This window comes from Ornithorhynchus anatinus, chromosome 5, assembly GCF_004115215.2.
Source record: "Ornithorhynchus anatinus isolate Pmale09 chromosome 5, mOrnAna1.pri.v4, whole genome shotgun sequence".
Taxonomy (NCBI): Eukaryota; Metazoa; Chordata; class Mammalia; order Monotremata; family Ornithorhynchidae; genus Ornithorhynchus; species Ornithorhynchus anatinus.
The window spans coordinates 6,203,206-6,210,813 of NC_041732.1; the positions used below are offsets into that span (position 1 = coordinate 6,203,206).

At 54.6% G+C, this 7,608-nt stretch overlaps 1 long non-coding RNA gene and 1 other non-coding gene across 2 annotated transcripts in view; both read right to left on the reverse strand.

Annotated features, from left to right (window-relative positions):
- Positions 1–5,575, reverse strand: part of LOC114812274 — a 37,594-nt gene extending 32,019 nt beyond the window's left edge. Inside the window, exon 1 of the long non-coding RNA XR_003759937.2 lies at positions 5,508–5,575. This is a non-coding gene — a long non-coding RNA (uncharacterized LOC114812274). The remainder of the gene's footprint in view (positions 1–5,507) is intronic.
- Positions 5,576–6,817: 1,242 nt separating this feature from the next.
- Positions 6,818–6,889, reverse strand: TRNAQ-CUG. The gene has a single exon. It is a non-coding gene; the product is annotated as a tRNA-Gln (tRNA).
- Between the last annotated feature and the right edge of the window lie 719 nt (positions 6,890–7,608).

A 7,608-nucleotide genomic window follows, 5' to 3' on the forward strand; every position in this document is an offset into this window, starting at 1 on the left:
GTCCGCTCCCACCTCACCTCGCTGATCTCCGACTTACGACCCAGCGCTCGGGCTTGGCTCCTCCGATGCCGACCCGCTCACCGGGCCTCGATCTCGTCTATCTTGACGCCGACCTCTTCCCCGCATCCCCCCTCTGGCCTCGAACTCCTTGATCGATGGGTTGTTGAGTAATTCAGCCCGGGTCTGGGAGTCAGAAGGTCACGGGTTCTAATCCCGACTCCGCCACTCGTCCGCCGTGCGACCTTGGGCCAGACACGTCACTTTCCTGGACTTCAGTTACCTCATCTGTAAAATGGGGATCAAGACTATGAGGCCCATGGGGGGCGGGGAATGTGCCCGACCCAATTTGATTGTATCCACCCCAGCGCCTAGTACAGTGTCTGGCGCGTAGTAAGCGCTTAACAGATTCCATTAAAAAAAAGGTGTCTACCAACTTTGTTCTACTGTCCTCTGTCAAGGGCTTAATACAGTGCTCTGCACTTAGTCATAGTGATAATAATTGTGGTATTTCTTAAGTGCTTACTATGTACCAGGCGCTGTACTAAGCGCTGGGGTGGAAACAAGCAAATCAGGTTGGACACAGTCCCTGCCCCACATGGGGGTCATAGTCTTAATCCCCATTTTACAGATGAGACCTAGAGAAGACCGTGAGCCCGTCGATGGGCAGGGATGATCTCTATCTGTTGCCGAATTGTCCATTCCAAGCGCTTAGTCCAGTGCTCTGCACATAGTAAGCGCTCAATAAATACTATTGAATGAAAGTGAAGTGACCTGTCCAAGGTCACCCGGCAGACAAGTGGCAGAGCTGGGATTAGAACTCAGGCTGAAGCTCTGACCACTCGGCCACCTTGTTCACTGAGTACCCTGGACCGATCAATAAATACGAGCGATTGAAATCAGTCTTGTTTTGACTGAACTATCCGGATGGGCCACGAGATTGGTCCTGAATTCATCCGACAGATGACAAACTCTCGTCTTCCTGGAGCCGGGCCCGCCCTGCCAGACTTCCTCGGGCAGGGTGAGCAACATCAGGGGAAATGTGGCTAGGTAAGGAGGTCCCAAGAAAGGCCGTCCTCCTGGAACATCCAGTTCATTCATTGACTCGTATTCCTTACCGTGTGCAGAGCACTGTACTGAGCGCCTGGGAGAGCACAACAATAAACAGATACGCTCACTGGCCACAGTGAGCTTAGAGTCTAGAGTGCGGGGAGACGGGCATGAACGGAAATAAATGACAGATAAAGCAGATAAAGTGCCGTGGGGCTGGGAGGAGGGGATGAATAAAGGGAGCGAGTCAGGGCGACGCAGAAGGAAGTGGGAGAAGAGAAAAGGGCCGGGGGGGGGGGCTTATTCATTCAGTAGTATTTATTGAGCGCTTACTATGTGCAGAGCACTGGACTAAGCTTAGTCAGGGAAGGCCTCCTGGAGGAGATGTGCCATCAATAAGGTTGCCAGGTCTCAGCCCCTGGGAGAAGAGAGATTTTTTTTTTTTCCCTAATAGCACTCGTGAATCACTTGATATGGGCCAGACACTGTACTAAGCACTGGGGTAGATACATGCTAATCGGGATGGACACGGTCCCTCTCCCACCTGGGGCTCACTGACTAAATCCCCACTGAGGTAACTGAGGCCCAGAGAAGTGAAGTGACTTACTCAAGGTCACCCGGCAGTAAGTAGCGGAGCGGGGATTAGAACCCAGATCCTCCGACTCCCGGGCTCTTTCCCGGCCACGCTGCCTCTTATTGTCAATTTAAGGACAGTGGAGGTAGACGGGGGTGAACAAGTACCGGATCCACACCAGAGTCAACAGCAGAAGAGGAGCAGGATGGCCTAGTGGATAGAGCATGGGCCTGGGAGTCAGAAGATTGTGGGTTCAAATCTTGATTCCACCACTTGTCTGCTGTGTGACCTTGGGCAAGTCACTTCACTTCTCCGGGCCTTAGTTACCTCATCTGGAAAATGGGGATTGAGACCGTGAACCCATGTGGGACAGGAACTGTGTCCGACCGGATTAAGTACACCCAGTTAGTGCTTAATAAATACCGCCATTTTTATTATTAGCTTCCCCTGGGGTAAAAATCCTCTGCCTTTTCCTACTTAGGATCAATCCGTCCACACCGGTATCCACTAGACACCCACTGAGCGCCAAGAGCTGTGTTAAACTCTTGGGAGGGTAGACTCATACCCAGCCACTTGTCAGCTGTGTGACTGTGGGCAAGTCACTTAGCTTCTCTGTGCCTCAGTTACCTCATCTGTAAAATGGGGATTAAGACTGTGAGCCCCACGTGGGACAACCTGATTCCCTTGTGTCTACCCCAGCGCTTAGAACAGTGCTCTGCACATAGTAAGCGCTTAACAAATACCAACATTATTATTCTCTGCCCTCACAGAGTTTACAATCCAAAGGGGGACACCGACAAAAATAATTTAAAGACCGTGAAAGTCGGAAGAAGAAGGGCGGGGGAAAACATGAAAGGGTAAGAGAAGCAGCGTGGCTCAGTGGAAAGAACCCGGGCTTGGCAGTCAGAGGTCGTGGGTTCGAATCCCGGCTCTGCCCCTTGTCAGCTGGGTGACTGTGGGTGAGTCACTCAGCTTCTCCGGGCCTCAGTTCCCTCATCTGTAAAATGGGGATGAAGACTGTGAGCCTCACGTGGGGCAACCTGATGACCTTGTATCTACCCCAGCGCTTAGAACAGCACATAGTAAGCGATTAACAAATACCAACATTATTATTAGTAGCTCAAATAGCTCAGCGTGAAACGGCTCGATAACGAATCCTATTCGAGGACAGGATTGCTGCTAAAGTTAGGATGAGGGGACCCAGGGCCTAATGAATGAATCATTGTCTCAGCATGAAACGGCTCGATACAGATCCTATTTCATTCATTCAGTAATCTTTATTGAGCACTTACTATGTGCAGAGCACTGTACTAAGCACTTGGAATGTACAAACCGGCAACAGAGAGAGACAGTCCCTGTCCATGGACGGGCTCACGCTCTAATTTTGAGGACAGGATTTCGGCTACATTTAGGATTAAAGCGCCCAAGGCCCGGACGGGGCCGTGGGGGATGTCGGTCCGGTACGACTACGGTTGTCGGGAGTGAAACTAGGAAGGCTCCCTGGAAGGGGTGGGATTTCTAGGAGGGCATTAAAGATGGGGCTGGCTCCCGTCGGAGGATTAAGAGGCCACGCCGGCGCCTTCGGCCTGATTAACGTGTACCTACCCCAGCACGGGGTACGGTGCCCGGCACGTAGTAAGGGCTTAGTTCTGTAAAAATAAAATGAAACAAAAACCCAGCCCTCCCCCAGGGATCCCCCCAGGGGTTGAGAGGGAGAGGAGGGGAGACACATCCCTGTTTTCCCTGCATTTAGGAGGTCGTTGGGGTGTTTTTAACAGCTGGATTTAGGACAGTTCTGACGGGGAATCAGTAAGGACTCTAAGGGACACTAGAGAAATCAAACCCGCTGCTTCGTTGGGCCTAAACAGAAGAGCTCTCTGTCTCTGTCTTCCTTTCGCTCTTTGTCTCCAAACCTCTCTCTCTGTCAGTCTCTGGCTCTCTGCCCTGTTTGGGAAGAGGCACAGCAGAGCCCTCGATCGCCCAGCGCGCAGATAATATTGCATCTGCTCTTGCCGTTCCTCCCCGCAGTCCGCGTATCAATCGCCCCAGTCGCCTTTTTTTTTCCATGCCTCTAATTGGTGGATTGCATATTTAAAAGCAACATAAATTAGATCCTCGTCATCCGATGGAGCCACGGGCCGTCCCACGGGGATGTAACTCCGGGAGGGAGAATTCTCCCTCGCCTCGGCCGGGAGCAACGGCTTCTATCCCGGGGAGCGACGGAGCAGCGGCGGCGGAGCACCAGAGCCGACCCCAAGACGCAAACGAAGCTGTCTGGGGGAATCGGTCGTATTTATCGAGCCCTCGACCGAGCGCGGAGGATGGTGTTGAATGTACGGAGAGTACACCGTAACAGAGTCGACAGACACATTCCCTGCCCACAACCAACTCTCAGTCTAGAGGGGGGAGACTAGACACTGATGTCTGGGCGTGATTTGGGGTGATCATAAAGTTGGGGAAACCCTCATTCTGGTTTCACGGGAGATTAACGAAGCCAAAGAGATTTGGGGGTACACTGATGTATATCCAACTTGATTTGACTGATGAACTCTAGATTTATAAGCCCGTGGTTGGCGGGGCACGTGTCTTCCGACTCGGTGGCACTGGACTCTCCCAAGAGCTTAGTCCAGTGCTCTGCCCATAGTAAGCGCTCAATAAATACCATCGATTGATCGATGGGTGGATGAATAAATTATGGATACGTACCTAAGTGCTGCGGGGCCGAAGGAGGGGTGAATAAAGGGAACAAAAGAGGATGTCTCCCCAGAAGGGAGTGGGAAAAAGGAAATGAGGGCTTGGTGAGGGAAGGCCTCCTGGAGGAAAGAGTATTTCCGCTGAGATCCTCGGAATCATGAGGGCCATAATTAACCTATGCGACGATCAATATTCCAACTTCATTCTGGTTCTCCGCTGATCTGAGGACTCAGCCCTCATTTCCTCTCCCCCCTCTCCCTTCTTGGATTTGTATCCTTAACTTGTGATCGGTGCCCGGCACTTAGAACAGTGACTCGCACATAGTAAGCGCTTAACGAACACTAGAATAATTATAATAATTATTATTATGCTCATTTTTGTAATTTATTTTGATATTATTATTATGGTATTTGTTAAGCACTTACTATGTGCTGAGCACCCTTCTAAGCGCTGGGGGAGATACAGGGTAATCAGATCGTCCCAGGTGGGGCTCACATTTTTTAATCCCTATTTTTACAGATGAGGTAACTGGGGCACAGAGAAGTGAAGTGTCTTGCCCAAGGTCACACAGCAGACAGGCGGCGGAGCCGGGATTAGAACCCACGACCTCTGACTCCCAAGCCCGGGCTCCTTCCACTGAGCCACGCTGCTTCTCTGTCCTCGCCTCTATACTCTAAGCTCCTCGTGGGCAGAATCTACCACGTCTGCTCTATCGTCCTCTCCCAAGCGCTCAGTACAGTGCTCTGCGCACAGCAAGCGCTCAATAAATACCACTGGTGGAGCCACTGACCTGAAGTTGGTTATCTTACGCGATTCTTGACTTCCGTGGACTCAAGTATAATAATGTTGGTGTTTGCTAAGCATTTAGTAGGTGCAGAGCCCTGTTCTAAGCGCTGGGGTAGATACAGGGTGATCAGGTTGTCCCACGTGAGGCTCCCAGTTAATCCCCATTTTCCAGATGAGGTCACTGAGGCACCGAGAAGTGAAGTGACTTGCCCACAGTCACACAGCTGACAAGTGGCAGAGCTGCGATTCGAACCCATGACCTCTGACTCCCAAGGCCGGGCTCTTTCCACTGAGCCATGCCGCTTCTCAAGTATAATAATAATAATGATGGTATTTGTAAAGCACTTACTATGTGCGAAGCGCTTTACAAGCCAGGGGGGAGAGTGGTGGGAGAAATTAGAGTCACCTGTTCTCTCCTCTGTGACTTCCTTTCTCTGCTTCTTCATCTCCCTTGGAACAGATATAAGTGTCCTGTGTATTCGAAGAAGAAACCGACTGACAATGACACTCATAATAATAATAATGTGGGTATTTGTTAAGCGCTTACTCTGTGCAGAGCACTGTTTTAAGCGCTGGGGGAGATACAGGGTCATCAGGTTGCCCCACGTGAGGCTCACAGTTCATCCCCCTTTTCCAGATGAGGTAACTGAGGCACAGAGAAGTGAAGTGACTTGCCCACAGTCACACAGCTGACAAGAGGCAGGGTGGGGATTTGAACCCATGACCTCTGACTCCCAAGCCCGGGTTTTTTCCAGCGAGCCACGCTGCTTCTCTCTGCGAGCGCATTTGCAGTTGAAATGGCCACTGGCCGAAACAGCCCGGGCCTGGAAGTCAGAGGACGTGGGTTCTAATCCCAGCTCCACCACACGTCTACTATGTGACCTTGGACAAGTCACTTCTTGCACAGTGCTCGGGACATAGTAAGCGCTTAACAGATGCCAACAGCGTGGCTCAGTGGGAAAAGCCCGGGCTTGGGAGTCAGAGGTCACGGGTTCGAATCCCAGCTCTGCCACCTGTCAGCTGTGTGACTGTGGGCCAGCCACCTCCCTTCTCTGGGCCTCAGTTCCCTCATCTGTAAAATGGGGATGAAGCCTGTGAGCCCCACGTGGGACCACCTGATGACCCTGGATCTCCCCCAGCGCTTAGAGCAGTGCTCTGCACAGACTAAGCGCTTCGCAAATCCCCACCTTATTATGATTATTGTGTTGTACTTTTCCAAGCGCTTAGTACAGTGCTCTGCACACAGTAGGCGCTCAATAAATACGATCCGAATGAAAAGCCGTTATTATTATTGGCCAGGCATCACCTGGAAGGACGAGGAGAAGGGACGGACGAGTCACCGAGGCGGGAGCCGGGGCACGTGCCGGGCCACGTGCCAGCCTCGCGGCCCCCCCGGCACGTGCCGGGTCACGTGCCGGTCTCGCGCGTGCGCGCTCGCGCTCCCTCCCCCCCCCCCCCCGCATCCGGGCCTGCTGAGTGACGGCCCTGCCCCGCCCCCTGCTGGCCACAAGTGGAGCTGCGGAGCTCGTCCGCCCCCTGCTGGCCACAAGTGGGACGGCGGCTGTAGGGCCCCCCCCCCCGGGGAGAAGCCCAGCGGGCCAAATTTCCGGGAGGGGTCGGGAGATTGGGGGGGGGGGGAATAAAAATTCAGGCGAGAATTAGGGAGCGGTGCGGGGGGCGACGCGGGGGAAGCGGAGGGAGAAAAGAAAGAAAGAAAGGTTCCACCGAGATTTGAACTCGGATCGCTGGATTCAGAGTCCAGAGTGCTAACCATTACACCATGGAACCGCCCTACGCCGCTTCCCTCCGACGGGCCCCTAAACCTCCGCCCCGCCCCGCCAGCCCTATCGCCGCGGGGAGGGGGGAATGGAGAGAGGAGGGCACGTGACCAAAAGGCTCAGGCGGGGGGGGGCGGAGAAATGGGAGAGAAGGGCACGTGACCAGAGCGGGAGGGATGGAGAGAGGAGGACACGTGACCAAAAAGCCCAGGCGTCGGGGGGGGGAGGGAGAGGGGGACACGTGACCCCATGGCCCCGGCGGGGGGGAGGGAGGGATGGGAGAGGAGGACACGTGACCAAAAGGTCCAGGTGTGTGTGTGTGGGGGGGGGAAACGGGCGAGGAGGGCACGTGACCCCATGGCCCCGGTGGGAGGGGGAGGGAGGGATGGGGGGGGGGGAGAGGAGGACACGTGACCTAAAGGTCCAGGTGGGGGGGGAAACGGGCGAGGAGGGCACGTGACCCCATGGCCGGGGGGGGGGGCGTTTTGCACACGGCCCCGGTGCCTCTAGGGGGCGGGGCCTCCCGCGATGCGTCTGCCGTGACGTTACGCGGGGGGGCTCGCGCCCGCGGGTCGGGAGCGCGCGGCGGGGAGCGCGGCCCCCGGAAGTAGTTGGGCCGCGGGAGCGCGCTGGGCGGAAGCGAGGCGGGGCGGAGCGGGGCGCGCCGGGCCTCCCTCCTCGTCCTCCTCCTCCCCGTCCTCCTCCCTCTCCCTCCTCCTCCTCCTCCTC